This window comes from Onychomys torridus, chromosome 8 (assembly GCF_903995425.1).
Source record: "Onychomys torridus chromosome 8, mOncTor1.1, whole genome shotgun sequence".
In the NCBI taxonomy this organism is placed as follows: Eukaryota; Metazoa; Chordata; class Mammalia; order Rodentia; family Cricetidae; genus Onychomys; species Onychomys torridus.
Window position 1 is genome coordinate 26,477,800 of NC_050450.1, and position 19,652 is coordinate 26,497,451.

Consider the following 19,652-nt stretch of genomic DNA (forward strand, 5'->3'; position numbering starts at 1 on the left):
GCGATGAACATATTGATTGCATCTGCAAATATGATGACTGTGTATTTGTGTAGCTGCATGCTTATTTCACAAAAAGGCAAAGTGTGACTTATTTGTTGTCATTGTTGTAGTTACTTGATTTGATTTTGAGACAGAGTCTCTCTATGCATCTCTGACTGGCCTGAAGTTCACTATGTAGAAATGGCTGGCCTCAAACTCACAGAGAATAGAACTACCCCTACTTCCAGGATACTGATATTAAAAGGCATGAGCCACTACACTCAGATAAAAATGTGATTTAAAAACTTTATATAGCCCCCAGCTGGATCAGGTCCTCTGTATAAGTGAGACAATTGAATAGCTTGATCTGTTTGGGAGGTGCCCAGGCTGTCTGACCAGGACCTGTCTTTGGTGCATGAGCTGGCTCTTTGGAATCTTGGGCTTACAAGGGACACATGCTCAGCCTGGAAGGAGGGGACTGGACCTGCTTGTACTGAATCCACCAGGTTTAAATGAGTCCCCAGGGGTGTCTTGATCCTGGAGGATATGGGAATGGAGGGGAGGGGCTGGGGGGAATGTGGGGGTGGGTGCAGGAAGGGTGCAACAGGGGAACCCACGGCTGATGTATAAAACTAAAATAAATAATAATAATAATAATAATAATAATAATAATAATAAAGTTTAAAAATTAAAAAATAAAAAATAAAAATGTCATATAAAATAACTTAAAATTAAAGAGACTAATGCAATAAAAAAAGCATGTTTAGTGCACAGGGTTAATTAGTTAAAGGAAAACAGACAAAGAATAGCATAAAGTGTGATTGCATCAATTAATCAATCTGTTTAAAGCCATCAAAGTAACTATGAATGTGTCTTAAATTAGCAATTAAAATACAGAGAATGTCATAGTGAGCCAATACAAACATATTAACTCTATAGAGTGATGAATTATATAAGTAGGAATGTGGAACAACTATAGGAAATAAGTAAAGATTTAATATATAAATGCTAGTCAAAATAAACTTTAGCTACATTATATCAACAAATGATATGGTTAAAAAATTCTTATAAATAACATTATTTTTAAAAAGGCTAATTCATAAAAAAGGTCAAAAAACTTGTATACGTCTAGTAATAATGTCAAAATACAAATAAAAATACAATTGGACAAATCCACATTCGTACTGAGATATTTAAATACACTTCTATGGTTAATTCATTTCTTAATTGGAGCATTGAAAAAGAAATAAAAATACAAACTAAGACAAGAAAAATTTGAGCCATCTCTTTACCAAGGTAATTCTTTGATATGGAAACTGCACTAAGGGGAACACACACACAAATTACATTAAATTACATTAGAGGTATTCTATAATTTTCTGTAACTATATAAAATCAAGAACATTTTTCTAAAATATTTGGAAGTTTCAATATACTTTGCAAAATCTGTCATGCCAAGGTGGAAAATCAAAGAATTGTAAAGTATTCAAAAATAAAGGATGGTGATAAAGTCAAATAGAAATGAAAAAGCAGAAACGTAATGTTCATTTGATGAAAGAAGAAAGGTAATCTAAGCTTTTATATAATTCCAGAACTGGGTGAACACATGCCAGAATGAATTGAAAGCAATTCAGCGACAGTTATAAAAAGTTATAAAAAGTATGAAAGGTAAAACAATGATAGATAGAAGTAATCAACTCAAGAAAAGGTTGGATATTTATAAGGAAATTCAACTATAATAACACTATCAAATTAACAAATACTTTAAAATGCAAAATAAATATTAGGAACGACAGCCACTGGAGCTGGGCTTGAAAGACTACAACATGATATTTTAGGAAACAGATAAAAATAAACCTTCCTATAGGAGTTTAACCTATCAAAAGTGACAAAGCCCTTTAATTATTAAAGCGCTTTAATTAGTAGTTTAAAAATACACAAAGAAATATCACCAAAAGCAAGATATCAACACTCCAGGACCAGCTATTGACTGGAGTACAAGGATGTCCATAAAAAGAAAAGGTGGTGATGGCGTTTATGAAGCAAATCCATACAACTTAAGGGGAAGTACCTATCTGTTGATCGCATTGTTCTGGGAATCGAAGTCTAGTCATTATGCTTGGTGGAAGGTGCCTTTGCCCACTGAACCAATTCACTAGTCCCAATACAGCCAATCAAGCAGATCTTTTGGGAGGGAGGACAAATATGATGGTTAGATTAAATAATGAATACAGATCTTTCATATTTTAAGTTTAAAGTCTAAATAAACATTAAACAAATCAATGCAAAATATCATTGTAACCATTAATGATCAAATTGGGAACTTCACAGCAGGTCACAAAGTATTCCAGTACAGGACATGTACTATGAACTTAACTTGTCAGAGACACATACAAAACTTCTAAGAAAAATACTATAAAATATCGTGACTGAATTTAGTATCTCTCTTTCTCTATAGTTCTGGGGATCACACGTAGGGCCTCAAAGATATTAATCAAACATTCTACCTCTGAAGTCCATCTCCAGATTCATTCACAGTGACTGTGGTTTATAATTAAAGTAAGATTCTGGAAAACTAGTAACCAAAACATGTCAGAATCTGATAAAAAAAATTATCTACAAGAAGAAAATCACATCTAAATGTAAATCTGTCAATTCTCGTACAATTTAGTCTAACTGCTACTTGAAAGCTCCCTGAAATTTAAAAATGAAACCAGGGGATGTGACAAAAAACTAAAATTTATGGCACAAGTTGGAAAACATCTCATTCAAAAATACTGATTATTTACATTTGAAACCTAAAGATTGAACAGAAAAAGAGAAATTTAGAAAGAGTTCAGAGGTTTTTTTTTTTATAATACTGATATATATGAAAATACATGTTATTATTCACCAGTTATCAGCAGGTCATATAAATAAAAAGACAATTTACAATAACAAACTTATAAAGCATTTTTTGGGTTTTTGAGACAGGGTTTCTCTGTGTAGTTTTGGTGCCTGTCCTGGATCTCGAACTGTAGACCAGGCTGGCCTCAAACTCACAGAGATCTGCCTGGCTCTGCCTCCTGAGTTCTGGGATTAAAGACATATACCACTACCACCTGGTTTATAAAGCATTTTTTAATTAGGGCTATTCAAAATGTTCACCATTATGGAGAAAAGCCTAAGATATTTTTAAATAGAAGTTTTTAATTAATGGAATATATCACATTGTCCAAAGATTGAAAATATAACAAATATATAAACCAATAATTTCCTTATAAACTCATTGAAATATCCTAAAAGACTGAATACTATGTAGAAAAGAAAATCCACTCCAAAGAGAAGATGACTCTGAAAAATTAGAATAAGGAAGACTGAGATGTTCTGTGAGATATTAAGATAAGGAAACTATGTTCTAATGGCATGGTAGCACTGGGACATGGGGAGAGGGTACTGTAGATAAAGAGATGAATTGATGATAATCACCTAATTATCCAACAGAAACTAGTCAATAGATCTTTCTATAAATAGAAATTTGCAATGTTCTGTGAGAACCCAATGTATTACTATGACTAGTGTGTCCAAAACACTGAATGTTTACTTCAATTATGAAATTTAAGAAGCTATTGTGAAAATTATGATAATATTAGACAGTTCATCTCTGGAAGCATGTGTGTGAACTTGGTATTGAACAAGGTTTCTGCAGATCAGCAAGATGAGTTGGCAGGGCAGGAAAGATGTAAGTCTTTAGCTTGTGACACACACTAGAAATCCCTAAATGAAGTAAATGTTAAAAATAGAAATTAAAAATGATGGTATTTATAAGAAAGTATGAGGATAGCATTTTCTTTGTAGGAAATGCTTTCTAAAATAATACCTACATAGAAAAACCATAATGAGGGTTGGGGATTTAGCTCAGTGGTAGAGCGCTTGCCTAGCAAGGCCCTGGGTTCGAGCCTCAGCTTAAAAAAAAAAAAAAAAACAAAAGGAAATTGTCTCAAAAAGAAAAACCATAATGATTACACTTTAAATTTTGTGGGAATCAAAAGTAAACATAAACAAAATGAAAATGTGTACAGAATTGCTGCTTGTAAAGCCTGTTAGTTACTTCAAGTTAATTCTGTCTATTAGTACCCAAGTAGATAAATTTTTAAGACACTATTCAATAAATTCCAGAATTTTCAAATGGAAAAGGTTTATAAACAGAACCATTCACAGAAGAGTCTATATGAAGTATCAGTACACATGTAAGAAGATGCAGAAACACATTAGTCTTCAAGAATCGAAAAATAATTGTAATTGCTACCTAATAAGCAAAACAACTGTATTTATAAAATGCACAGAAATGGAAATGTTAGATCCAGGGAATTCTTTACCCATACTTGTAGAAAAGTAAATTGGTGTAACAACTTTACAGAGAAATACAACATACATAGTCAAATTGAAGACAACTATAATTTGTCATCCAGAAAACTACATTCAAAATGAGCTAGGGAAATATTTCACAAGTCCAGAAGATAAAAGCATTATTTAATAGTGGAAGAGGTGAAACAACCTACAGGTCTTCAACAAAGAAAGTGCAACTATTCTTACAGTGACTAATAGACAGCCATGATAGTCATAGATTACAGATTTATATATTATCAACAACATATCCTACAACTATACAAAGGAAAAAGAATCCTACAGAAGAATGATGCTATATGATTTTATCAGATAGCTTATAATTTTGTTGAAGGCATGTACAATTGTATATTGATAACTTTGGAATGGTGAACACTGATTTACAGATGGTTGCTATTTCTCAGATGCTCCAATGTTGCCTTTAGATGATGGGGATCACACAGACACACATACAAGATAGGCAAATAGGCCTTCAGCTAGAATAAAGATACAGTTTCTACACTTCGTCTTAGCTAAAAGCCTGAGAAATGATGGAAGAAGGATGCAAAGATTGAACTTTATCTTTTCTCTCTTCTGCAAATTATACTAATTTTCTCTCTGTTGGAGATTTCTTTGTCCTCAAGGGCAGACCAAAATATTAGAATATCCTTTATCCTTTTAGAACATCATCAACTGAATCCAAAATAAACCATTGGAAGAAAAAAGAAGAAGGGGAAAGGAAGGGAAGGGAGACAGAGAGGAGGCAGAGGAAAGGAGGGAGAGAGGAAAGGAGGGAGGGAGAGACTGAGGGAAAGACGAGAATAGTAGAGAGGACAAGAAAATTCAGTCTATCTCCTGCTACATCACCAACCACTGCAGGATTATCATTGTTTCCCTGTATTTCAGATCTGTCTCTCCAATGCACTGCATTGACTAACTAGAATGCAACACTAGCCTCAGTGCATTCTGACATTCCTTTCCTTTCAATATAGATGATCAAGATCCTCTGGGTTTTTTTTAACATAAAATTTGACACAAAGATTCTATCTAATATTATGAAATACATTATATGAGATCAAGCATTCAAAGATACAGTCTTATTCCATAGATGAAAGAACTACTAGAGGCAAGGAGTCTTTGAAAAATCTCTCACTCTATCGTTTTTCAGTGGAGGGGGAAAAAAAAAACCCTTGCCTGCCTCCAATTGCCGCATTACATTCTTAATTTCAGTATTACATGGCCGTCTAAAGCATTTCACAGGTGTTTGCTGGAACTCATTAGGCTATTTGGAGCTCCTTCATGCTCCCTAAAAGGCAATTAAAATGTGTCTGCAAATTACCTTGTGTGGGCCAAAGCACAGCTGCCTCTTCCCCCAGTTACTACACAGTGTTTCCAAACACCAGAAAACTGCTTGGAAACCATCAGTTTGCAAAGGCAAAAAGAGAGCCTTTGGGTGGCTCCCTTTCTTCCCATCCCCAGATAGGCCCATTCACTTGGGGTCGCTGCCAACACACAGAAGGGGCTGTTGAAAGACAGAAGTGTCTGATTACAAAGAGCTTTAAGGGCCCAAGGATACAATAAAGATGTCACTGATGCAATGAACTGGGAGATTTCTGGGCTAAAGCCTTGCCCAGTTCCAGGCATAGCCACACAGAAGTGTGTGTTCGCTTGTAGAGACTGACATGCTAGCTGCTATTCTCAGAGTCTGTTCGGTTTCAATTCATTTCTGCAGGTAATTCCTCATCATGAGCATGGACTGCTAAGACATGATCTACAAAGGTAAGCTATGCTAGAAAAAAGATTTCCCTTTCTTCAGTCCTTGAAGCATAAAAGGGGGGTTATTTAGTAGTCATGAGCCTCTCCATGGCTGACTTGAGTAAATTGTGCTAGTGACAACAATGAGGACATAGAAGACACTGAGTCAGGGAAGACTGTATGTGTGAGTCAAATAAACAAACTCCAAATCACAACTTGATCGATTAGTCACAATTTCAAGGTAACACTAAACAAGGAAATCTGAGCAAGTCCCAAGTTATTCTAGTCTAATTTTTAATTATACTTAATACTTCTGAACTTTAAGCACATTGGTTGGATTCAATTTTTAGACTAGGGTTGCTTTTTTAAAAATTTTAGTTAAATCATGGTATCTTGTGTATTATGAAATGTATAACTGGTAATCAAAACAAAATTAAAGCACTAGGGATGTGCTATTCATCTTTCCATAAAAATCTTGTGCTATAAAATAAGCATGTCTAATTATACTCTTATCTAAATGTTGAGTTACACTGAAAAGAATTCTTTCAATTTTTGAAGTTTTTAATCAGAGTTCAAATTATAAACTTATTTTTACACCAATTTGATTTATTTGACATTCAAGTAATACAAATCTTGAGTATGAAGCACAGGAATGGAAATATAATTAAATAAATCATTTGAAAATAAACAAGAAAGAATATCTGAGGGAAGAATGCTGTATTTTCTCAGTATCTATTGTATGACTTTTCCTGGTGAATATTGATATTCAAGGAGTGTCCTGACAACAGAGCATGGAAGAGATTCCACTGGAGCCTAAGTGTGGTGAGCCAACAAGTCTGTTAGGATTACTCACAAGAACATGGGTGACTCAGGAGCAGCTGTATCCCTGAAGAGCCCCCACAATCATGGGTGCTGACTCATGGAAACTGCATCCATGAATCCCACACATCTTGCAGACATTCTACAAATGTGTCTTTTCTCTCCTAGCAAGTGTATACTACTTATATAACTCTGAGGACAGGCTTCCTGAATCCTGGAACTTTCTAGGCTTCCCAGTTATCACAAATGTCCATAGCATTCATAGTGCTAAGAGCCTCCCTCCCAGGAAGGAATATATCAAGAAAAGCGGCTACATGGTGGCATAAAAAGCGTAGACTCCCATTAACTCCATGCAATGTTGTTAGGAATAACTTAATGATGACTGCAAGCTATTTTGTAATTACATACTCCTAAATAACAAAGGTTGGCTAATTATCATTAAAAAATACAAGGAGGAATATTGGAAAGGGGAGGCTGAAATGATACTGGTGCATTTAATATCTAAATTGCTGGTTATATGAACTGCTTTACTGCTAACCAATTAAAAAGTTGAGTGAAATCTTAAAGCAAATGCTTTGGGATGCCTCTTTTCTTTGACTTCCATTCTAAAACTGCACATGCAGTGGTGGAGGTAGCTGAGACCAGCTAGAAGTAGCATAGAACATAAACAATAATAACATGGAGTGGTGTATGTTCAGCTTAGCATATGATATTTTAGTTTAAAAGTAACTTAGCTCTTTATCAGATCACCAGAGATGCTGCTTCAACTGCGTTTTTCAACTGAATCAAGAATCCTTCTCAGGAAACCTTCCTTAAGCATGCAGTAACTCCCTACAAGTTTTCACTGCCCTGGGATAATAAGATGCCTACTATGCCTTCCTTTCATGTCTCTTCTGATATACTCATCACTAACTGGCATTGTGGTTGATATTCATATAGAGAGGGTTATTGTTTGTTTCACTGTCTTTCCGTCTCTATTTTCCACACCAGAAGCAAATTCACTGAAGACAGGAATTTGAAAATTTTGCCCCCCAATATGATCTCAGTGTTGATTCTGCAGACTACTTCTTATTGTTGCTTTGTTTTGTATGTATGTGCCTGTTCATGTGCATGCAGGATGCGTGTGTACATGTGTGTAATATATGTGGAAGCCCACGGTCAATCTCTCTTGTATTGCTGCTCAAGAATGGTCACCTCATTTTGTTTTTGGTTTGTTTTGTTTGTTGTTGTTGCTTGCTTGGTTGGTGTTTCTGTTTGTCTGTTTGTTTGAGAGACAGGGTTCTTCAGTAGAACTTAGCATTCATTAGTTATGAATGCTATGCTGACTGTCCAGTGAGACCATGAAATGAGCCCAATGCTTGTTTCTATCTGCTCAGTACTGTAATTGTGATTGTGAGCCACCAAGGCCCGGTACATGAATGCTAGAGGTTAAACTCAAGTCCTTATTTATGAACTGCAAACATCTGCCCAGCCCCCAATACTCAATGTTTTGTTGAAGAAATCAAAATATTTTCCTAAATAATTAATTGGTAGGAATCTTTTAGGGTCAGTCCTTTTAATTCAGCAAGACTAGAAACCTGGTCTTCTCTCTGAGGTCAAACTAGTGTGACAAGATATTGCTGAATAAAGGGTATGCCAAAGGTTAAGAAAGCTGGTAACTCCTCCAGAAAAGGCAAAAAATTTGGTAAAGCCCCGGATCAGAGAGGGCTCAAGATAAGAGAGTGAAGATACTGGCAGGCAGTATCTCTAAAACCACTATGTGTTTTTGATCTGGTTTGTAAATATTTTATATTAGTCATCTACTTAATTTGATATTGAGTTAAGCTCCAGTAATGTTGTCTTGTCTACTCTATGTTTCCCTTTGGCATTTTAGATAAGCCTCCCCACCCCTTCATCTTCCCTGACCTGGTGTAAATTCCTCCCTGTGTCTTTCTACTTCAGACACATTTTTTTTCTTCTTTAATACTTTGCTCATTACCTTTTCTTTCTATATTAGCTACCACACAGTAATGGAAACCCTTGAGTATAGAAGATTTTATTTGTCTATTAAATCCGGCAATACCTAGCATACATGAATACAAATAGTTCCCAAAATGTTGTACCACATGGATGTTCTTTTCACCTTTACATGTTTTTTGAAATTTGGATAATGATGCTATAAGCTTGTGAAGAGGATTGAATAAATGTAGGTACAGCATCCAGGACATAAGTTTCTATAAATGACAAGTATAATTATTAGCATCAAATACTAATTGATTTCCATATTTTTCAGATCATTGAGATGAAGACCATAATTGTAGCAAACATTTTAGGTAAAGTATTTTTCTAAAGCCTCATCTGAAATCTGCCACAGAACCCTAAAATAAATACCATGTTTTAAGCATACAGAAAAACCTCCCTTTTGAGCTTTTCTTTTTAACTGGTGTTTTATAAAATATATTCATCATTTTGAAATATTGATTAATTGCCCTGATTCCTTAACTTCCTAATTTAGTGTTTTGAAAAATGGTTTCCATTTTTGGCATTTATTTTGCAATATTTTATCTTCAACTGAACTTTACTTAGGTTGCAGTCAGAAGTTTTATGTGATGGTATTAGAAAACAAAGTCAATATTTGGCAGTACTAGTATGCATTACCTATAAATACACTCTCCAGCACCAGTTCAGCAATCCATAACAAAAGATGGATGGCGCCAGACTCTGCTGTTTCATTACATTCACACAAGCATGTTGGGCTTTAATAGAAGAAATATACACTTTTAATGCCTTGGACCAAATTTGAGGTAAATAGCCCCCAATAAAGCTCACTGATGTCATTCAGTGTATATTTTGTATTGACAGAAAACAGAGCTGAAAATAGCCTCACCTCACTCTCAGACTGGATGAGCTTCAAAATTGGTCCTTTATTGAGTGAAATACCATTAACATAGGATGGACATATAGGCAACTTCTAATATCTGATGACAGAGTCTTCTAACCTAATGAAAATACATTCATTAGTTATTGGTCTACAAATACCCTATAATCTGCATAGAGCTTGTGGGCATAACCATCTATTTCCCTTTATTCTCTGGATTTTGTTGGAATACCATTAATGACTATGAGGAAGTCACGTCTTTTAGGGGCTGCAGAAACTTGCCTGATTCTGTCCTCAGGTTTATATTGTGAAGCATGGTATTCTGTTCAGATTTAACTCAATGTTTTCATTTACCTTTAACATTGAAATATGTGGGTTACTTTGAATAGAGACCATCTCAGATACATATCTTAATAGAATAGACCTATAAACCTCACAGTTTTACATGCTTCCACAATGACACCCAATGCTTATATTTACATCCAAGGGGGAACAGTTTGAAAAACAAAAACTAAAACTAAAAAACAACTACAAGGCAAGCTACTCCTTTCTGGGTCCTGAAATAAATTATCTTCAACCTTCAGGTCAAATGTCTAAGTGGACATTGACATCTCTTTGGCAGGCTTTGAAGTACATTGAGGTTCAAGGCCCACTCTAATCCTGTAAACTCGGAATGTTTTGGGTTGAAATCCAGGAAATCTGTACTTTAAATGAGCAAAATCGGAGGCAGGTCATCCCAGGAAATTTAATTTAAATGCCCTATCTATAATAAAGAGCCACTGCATGCCTAAATAGAAATTTTGATGGCTAAGAGCTGGCAAAGAGTGAGGCGAACAGAAAACATATACATTGCTAGAGGGAAATTTAATGTGGACACTATGGAAAATTGTCCCTAAATCTTGACCACAGGCCATCTTCCGGAACATACAAATCATGGTTCTAGAGCTATTTTCTTTCTTTTCTGCCAGGGTCACTCAGTGGATTAAAGAAAGCAAACTATAATTGATATCAAACTAGTACAAATTAAGAAAATTAAAAATACCCTGCCCCACAGTCATCCATACATACATAAATATACATTCTCTTATAGAAGAAAAAGTCATCAACAATACAACCAAGTATGGAGAATTTATGTAATTTGTTTTCTTGATCTCTTTCCTTTCAATCATTTATAGACACACACATAAGCACATATTTGTACATGTATCTAATACAGGAATGTATTTTGAAATAAATACTATTTTGTGATATGAACATATTTTATTAGTTCAATTTAAATCAGCAACATTCTTTTTTATTTTTCATTTATTTATTTATTTGGTGTTTTTGAGACAGGGTTTCTCTGTGTAATTTTGGTGCCTGTCCTGGCACTCACTCTGTAGACCAGGATGGCCTCAAACTCACAGAGATCTGCCTTGCTATGCCTCCAGAGTGCTGGGATTAAAGGCATGTGCCACCACTGTCTGGCTAAGTTAGCAACATTCTTACAGCAGCTTTAACTAATATAAAGATATTGTTAATATCTCATTTTTTTTGCTTCAAGATACAGTGGACACACTGTGTGAGATCTACACTCTCCTTGGAGGAAGTGTTTATTTAAATGCTAGTCCTTCTTATGTGCTTTCCCTACATTTATAAAGAACAGAGGGAAGAGGATGAAAAGAATGAGGGAAGAAGGGAGAAATTTATGTGAACTGTAAACATTCTATTATAATTTGGAAGTCTCTGAAACAGCTTTCTTCACCAAACTCTATTTTTAATGCATTTACTTACTTCATATAAAAATGTTTTTGAAATAAGACCTTTTCTATAACATACTTTACAGATCCCTAAAGAGAACTAAATCAAAAGAGAGAAACTTTCTTTTGTTTTCTCCAAAAGTTAAAAAACAGAAGGTGGAAGTTAGTGAAGTTATTGAATACTGGAGCAGAAAATTCGGAGAAGAGTGTGGATCTTACACAAAGCACCCTCTGTACCTGGAAGCTAAAAATACAGGATATTAACAATACCTTTGTCACCCTGCTGAACCCTGCTTTGCATAAAGAGAAGATCATCTGACAGTCCATGCATATTCAAAATTGGAATAATGTTAATTGAGAGTGAGCATTCATAATTTCTTAATTTCCAGACTGAACATTCCTTTGAATTGGTTGGCCTTTACGAGCATCCTTATTCTTTCTTAGTGTAGTGAAAATTTAAGTGCACTGGCCACACTTTCCTAGTTAGTCATGGATATTTTAATGTTTAAGTAATACATATGGGTGCTTTAATTAAAGTGATAATTTACCAATGAAGGAGCATGAAAAATTAATGTGTCCAAAGCAACAGTCTAACTCAACAGTCATTTAAATACAATTTCACATGTGTTCACATAACATGTGAATTTTAAAAACAATTTTCATAATCCTTTTCACCCTTTTAATTTTGATAAGGAAAAGGCAAGCATAAGGTCTTTTTTGTCATATTTATAAAAACCAGACAAAATAGCTGATGGCATAAACTTACTTGTCCTAGACTATGCTGATACATATGTGTTTCCAGATGTGCATAAGCATGTATATAAAACCTGTGATATATATTGAAGACCCAACGTGAAATATGCAATGAATTATACATCTCTTTGGCTATAAAATGTTGGATGCTCAAGACTTTATTATGAACACAGGCAGTAAAAGTTTATAAGAACTGAATATAGTGTGCAGTACATTTCAAGTGTGTGTGTGTGTGTGTGTGTGTGTGTGTGTGTGTGTGTGTATGCAAGCAGAATTGATTCTGAATTTGTTATAATGGTTCAGTTTTTTTAATCCTACCAATCATTCTAGATTCAGAAAACTCACCCTTTTACATCATAAACTGCCCCATATTCATATTTGAGTTCTGACCTACAATTCAGGACTGTCTACTTGGCCCCCACTCCCTTGGAAAGTGCAACAGGAATGAGTCAGAATGAGCCCGGGATGAGAAATGATCGAATTTTTCTTGTGTTTTAAACGTCTGGCAGAAAAATGTAATGCTTTTTGCTGAAGACCCAGGATACCAGAGATTGAAGTAAGTCAGAACCCGCAGCAAACATGAAGGGAACGCCTGAGATTTAAGGGCAGAAAAAACCGCAGAGGAAGAAGGCCAAGTGTAGAGAAAGGAAACCCTTCTGCAGAATAGGAATCAGAATGAGTTTGATGACTTTAATTAAATGTAAAGGAAATAGTGGGAGGCAAAGAACAACTTCAATAGTGCCAACAGAAGACTGTCTCAGAAGGTGACAGAGCTTAATCCTATCAACATCTCATTTGCATAGCCATAGTAAAAAATAACAATGGTATTTTTGTGACCAAAAATATATGCAAAGCAGGCATTGTGATAGTTCAGTTGCTATTTTTGAAATGGAAATTTCCTTTCAATTTGAAATAGCTCCTTCTTCAAAACACCAAAAGGCATCAGCATCTACTTTAGACTACAGAGTGTATTTTTTTTCTTCTTCTTCTTTTTTTTTCCCCCAGTGCAATATGTAGGATTTAACTATATTATTCCCTTCAGAGGAAAAAAAATACAAAAAAACTTACACCTCTCTTTTAAAAGTAGGATAGATTCTTCCTCTGTGAATTTGAGATTATTATAAACAGCTGAAACGACTAATTAAAAAAAAAAAACTGCATTGGAGCAATAAATTGACACAGCTAGGTCAATTTTCTACTCACTACAAAGGAAGAAAAATGCAAGCCTTGGGTAGAGAAAATATGTCTTAAGTGAAAATGAGAGATAATTTTACCATAATACCACAAGAAAAATCTGATTGTTTATTAGCTGTGACCCCTCTGTGGATGGCTATATAAAGTCATATTTCTGACTGTGTGCTGCCATTCAGCACTAACATTTTAATAAGAAAAAAATGTTAAATATCAAAGTAATAGATGAGTATTCCTCTAAAAGCCAATTTCATTAAATACCATCGGTATTAATCTTTCTAAATCTTAATTACAGCCTTTTGACATATCACCCCCCCCCCATTTGACCTTTTCTGCTCAAATCTAGTAAAAGAACTCTAGGACAGACAGGGATACCAACCCCTGAAAACCCTATGCAAAGCATCATTCTAATGCTATTGAGTAAATGGGGATGCTGACCCAAATTATATTTTCATCCAAGAGTCAAGGAGTTCAGATATTTCTAATCAACCGAGATCTCCCTTCCCTATTTCAAAATTAAGACATTCCAAGCAGGAGACCCTTGGCATATAAAGTTCTAAAAACTAGGACTTTAAAAAAAAATCAGAACAAAACTTCCTGAGCTAGAGATGTGCCACAAAATTTAAAAACAATTAGAAATGGCAGCCTGCAATCGAACATGCTCAAGTTCCGTTGAGAAGAGTCGGAGCTGGCAGTTTCAGGATTAAAAAAGTAATGACTCTGCTACTAAGGCACACTTGCACCAATCAATAGCTCCAAAGCATCCTTATTTTGTTAGATTCAATTGATCAGCACTAGAAAGGGGGCTGAAGATCTTTGCCCCCAAGAACATAAAGGCTTTTTCCTGCTATGCACCAAAAACTTAGATGACAAGTTGATCAATCATTTCCCCCCAATTTTCTATGTATTTCAGTTCAGTTTATTTCCTTATATCTATTCAGTATTTGCCCTACCCCACTTGTTTTCTTTTTTTTTTCCAGTTACACCATTTGCATGCTATTATGTTTACTGGTCTATTTTTTTCTTTCATCTTTTCATATCACTAGACAGGTTAGAAAGTAGATACAATAGAGTAAAACCATAGTTAACAATTTAAGGAATTTTTAAGTTACACTGTGTGATGCATCTCCTGTTCTATATCTTTAAGTGGAGTGATGTAGAACATGATTATAGGATGATAAATCACCATTATTAGAAAATTATGACAGACTTAGAATTCAGAGTACGTCAGTAAAACAGCAACAAGGAGACAGCCAAACCTAGACTCCCTGGGTGGAAGCCTATGCTTGCAGGTATACAAAACTGAGCCTCGGGGGCTATTTAAAAGTTGCTTATGATAGTGCTTTTTAAATAAAAGTATGATTAATGACTTTCTTATTTCCATGTGGGAGGCAGGCGAAGGAGAGTTGTCAAAGAAGAGAGTAAAATCCATCATGTCTGGATTTTGAAACTTACAAGGTTGGTCCTGTAAGCTTGCCCCAAGGAGACCAAAAATAGCAATAGAAAATTGTGTTGGCAAAGTTGTTTTCTTCAGTTTCAGCATCCCAGCTGTCTTTTATTCTGAACCACTGTAGCCTTAGAAACCAAAAAGGTAAGAAAACAAACAAACAAACAATACTATGCAGGATAGTAGGTAGTTCATGGTATGAAAACACCACACCCTGATGTTGAAAAACATCTACCCCCTTATAGCAGTGTCCTCCACCTATGAAATTCTATAGTTCATTTGTTTGGATTCTCATTTCCCATGTTGTATCTTTTCAAAGGTGATATTCCACAGCCTTTCCAAGTACCACTAACTAGTTAAAAACCCTATGATTGCTATTAACTACTATTCTAACTATTGATTTAGTGTTAGATATACACTGTGTAAGTCAATTTACAAATATTATTTAATTTCACAGTAACAGTTATTAAGGGATATTGTCAGAATATGAGGCCAGATCCTTTGGTTTCACAATCTATGTGATCAAATCTAACTACTGTGCTCTACCTGACATTGCTTTTAGTTTGGGTTGATTTTCTTCCTGGCCTGGAGATCCAGAACCTATGAAACATTTATCTAGGGTCACTGAACTGCTGAGCTGGTTGCTACGTTTGCCTGGCTTTTGGGGTGTTGTTGAGGGAGGTCATTCCAGAGGGTACTGTTCTCAGAGGAAGGGACTATTGAAAAAGCAGGCAGAGCCTGAAAATGAGCTTCAGAAAACATCTTGGGATTCATTGGAATGAAATCACAGGAGGTGATTTCCTTGGGCTCCTGCAGTCCAAATTCTTCTTGTTAGTTCGAATGTGGAGCATTATTTCCATAATGCACATTAATAAGGCAATTTTCTTGGAAAAATAAATCGGGCAGCTTGCTTGGCTCATTCAAGTCAATTTCCATGGGAATTCACTGTACTTTGAAGAAGGATAGAGCCCTTCCATGGCAAGACTCTTAACTCAGAGGGTCACCGCTGACCTTTAACATATATTTTTGTAAGTACCCTTAATCCACAGTGTAGAGAAAACAACCTTATGGCTCTGCAGTTCTGCTGGGCTTATGTGCTCAGTTGTGCTAGTCATGTTGCATTAGATGCTGCCACTAAGAGCAACTTAGGTGATGCATCATAATGAGATACATGGAGGAAGTGACAGGTGGGTCACAGGAAATCCAGTGACTTGAAGTTATAGACAAATGATTCTGATGGAGATACAGTCCCCTCAACGTGCTCAAGTGGCAGAGCTTTGACTGATTTTATTCTAAGCATGTTCATCAGGTTGCTGGAGGCTGCTTTATTAGACAGAGTATATATAAGAATGAACTCACAGTGATCCTTCCATTTGAGGACTGAAAATCAAGAGTGGAAGAAAGACACATGCACAGAAGGGTGGAACAATTATTATTCAGTGCTTCTGTGTATGAGTTGGATTCTGAAGGGCTTGGAAAAGTGTTCTGTCGCTGCATTTATTAGCTGTGAGGCCACGGTCAAGTTGCTGATTATTTTTAAAGGTTCAGTTTCCTTATCTGTCAGATGAGAACATTGTAACTAATTATTCACCCTACAGGCTTCTTTGTACAGTGACTGGGAACTTAATGTTTGTTTCTTAATTATCACTGTAAACTTGCACTGATAGATTTTGGAAATATTATTGGAAAGGATAATAACAGGTGAGGTGTGCTCAGTAGATTAAAAGAGGATATTGTACAGAGCTGTGAGTGTAGAAGAAATAACTCTACTTGGGTCAGTGTTCGCTTGTGTGTTAGAAGGCACCCCACTAAAAGCAAAACTAAGACTAGAGAGGGTTTAAATACAAATAAATAGTATGGATGATAAATAGAACAAAGGAGACAACACCATTCACCAAAGAAATAAGGATGCATGAATGTAAGACTACAAATTTAGATGCTGACCATATTGGGGAAGGCATCTACCAAACTATGAACAATGTCACTTCTAGTGGTCATGTAGTCCATCAGAGTATGAACACTTACTGTCCTAAGTGGCTGGTGTTTCTGAAGAAGCAGTTCTGAATGTGGAAAAGCTTGGGTGAAACAAAGTTAATAGATGCTTCAATCCTAAGACTTCCTACAGGTTTCTGTAAAGTCAGTGCCACACCCTTTGCAATGAACAAAATACAAATGACATGAATTCCATCTCACCCAGTCAGATGACTAACAAAGAAAGCACAAACAAACAAACAGAGAAGACAAGCGGCAACAAAGGAGGGTGAGCATGAAGAGACAGGGACAGTCACTTCAGGTGGGAAAGTGTACGGGTGCAACCCCTATGGAAATCAACATAGGAATTTCTCAAAAAACTTAAAATAGATTTCCTACATATATTACTGGAGAACTCTAAGGCAACATGCCCCAGAAATACTTGTCCATTCAATTTTACTTCTGTAGCACCCACAGCAGCTAAGAAACAGAACAAGACTAAATAGATGTCCAGCATCAGATGTATGCATAATAACACAAACAAAACAAACAAACAAACAAACAAAGAAATCATGACATTTACAGAAAAATTGAGGACAGTAGAAAGCATTCTATAAATTCAAAAGTTGGCTAAACTCAGAAAAAAACATTGCATATCTCTCATATGTAGATCTCAGATTATGTTTTCTGCTGTGTTATACACTATAGCAAGGGATTGGGAGCAACCTTGTTGTCTTTCAACAGAGGAATGAATAACAAAAATAAACTGGAATACTATTCAGCTCTAGAGAAAAATGAAGTTAAAACTTTGAAGCAAAATGAACTTAGAATGTGTAATATTAAGTAGGACACATCATCTCAGAAGGAAATAAATCACATGTTCTATCTCATATTCAGAAACTGTCAAGTAATATATGTACATATGTAAACAAATGTACACATAGTGACAGTATAATGAAGAAAAGAGAACAAGAAAATGTAAATAGAAGGGGATGATGAAGAGTGAATGAAGATACTGGGCACATGTTGACAAAAGAAAATATAATCATATAATCCAATTGATTTGTCTAGCTCTAATTCTGTCATGGGTTTTTTATTGGGGGGATTGTGATAGGTAAGTTGCATAAAACATATTTGATATGGAAAGTGTATAATTTAGAGAAGCTTCATAGCTTCCATTCTGAATGCCAACTCTGAGTCTATATAAGATCATTAAGTTGTATAGACTTTGGGTCTGGTTAATTTTGGTGTATATTTTGATTTATAAGTTTTTTTTAATAAAGCTATATCTATAGATATAAGGTCTTGGCACTGGAAAGGTGATTAGAAGAGAGTAGCAGGAAGAGCAGAGGAATGAAGGAAAGGGTAGTAGAATGGAATCCCATATGGCACAAAATTCCGAGGCACATTGGGCATGAGGAGGAAGAGCAGCGGGAGTGGAGAGGGCAGTGGGAGAGAGGATTGAGGAGGAAGTTAAGTTAGATCCAAGTGCATGTGAAAATGTTATGATGAAATCCACTGTATGCCAACTACAAAACATTATTTTAAAAATCCAGTAATATGTAACTGGGGATATAGTTTGCAAAGACATGATTTCATATGCCATGAAATATTTCCTTGTGGCATGTTTATTTGTATAAATAATGCAGAAAAGAGACTTTCCTAAACACTGGGAAAGCACAGAACTTGAGCACACCAACAACAATTATTCACTTCACATGGAACAAGCTCATTGGTGTATAAAGTCTAATTACTTAATATTTTGCCAACTGCTGAATTCAACCCTGGCTTGTTAAGTCTCACTTCCTGCTCGCTCAAGGATGCCTTTGGTAGAATCTATACTATTCTGGATAAGCTGTGAAGTTACTACTTTGGGGAAGTGAAGTTACAACTTTTAAATAATTGAAAGAGTTCTGATCAATATTTCTTTACAAATGGTTCCAATTTTAAATTGGATCTTGTGTACCCAGTTTATGTATACAGGGTACAGTGGGTGATAAGATAAACCATGTGGGGGTGAAACAAACTTGTTGAAAGCCATTATGATACCTGAGTCTCTTTTCTAACAGGTGTGATATGTGGATGTCACATGGTGATGATTTCAATTTCCGTCCCAAACCTAGTTTGTCCATCCTGAGACTCATCTGAGCTTTTGACCTCAAAAAACGTTTGCAGACCTCTAAAATTATTCACGTTTGTGCCTGACTTAATTTGAATGCATCACACCCAGCCTGACTCTATTTTTTTTTTATTAACAAATGATGTATAGTGACCAGGTTCAGAATATGTTGACTTGTACATATTTTAACATCTGCTGAGATGCCATTATGACACACACATGAGATATACCATGTGCCTTATACTGGCCATTATAAAAGTGAGCTTAGGCTGCAGTTGAGATGAAAGCTTTCTGCCTCCTGTGATTTACAATCATCTATAAATAAAAACCTATTTTAAAAAAGACATTTCCAATGAGAGAGAAAAAAAATCTTCAACTGTCAGAAAACAGCATTGTGAACATAGACAGACGTACTTAGTCTTAATGTGGAATGACCATTAAAAGCTAAGGGTCTCTTTTCATAATGCAGCCGTCTTTGACAGGCAGCTGTGTGAAAGAAAAGCTTGTTTTAATGTGAGCAGAGCGTGAGGCACTCTGCAGACACTCAATCAATAATTGTGGAATGAATGTTGAAAGCCTATTTTTCTGCTCCTACTGGTAGACAAGTGTTCTTGTTTTTATTTTCTTTCCTGTTTATTTGCTAGTTACTTTTCCTGC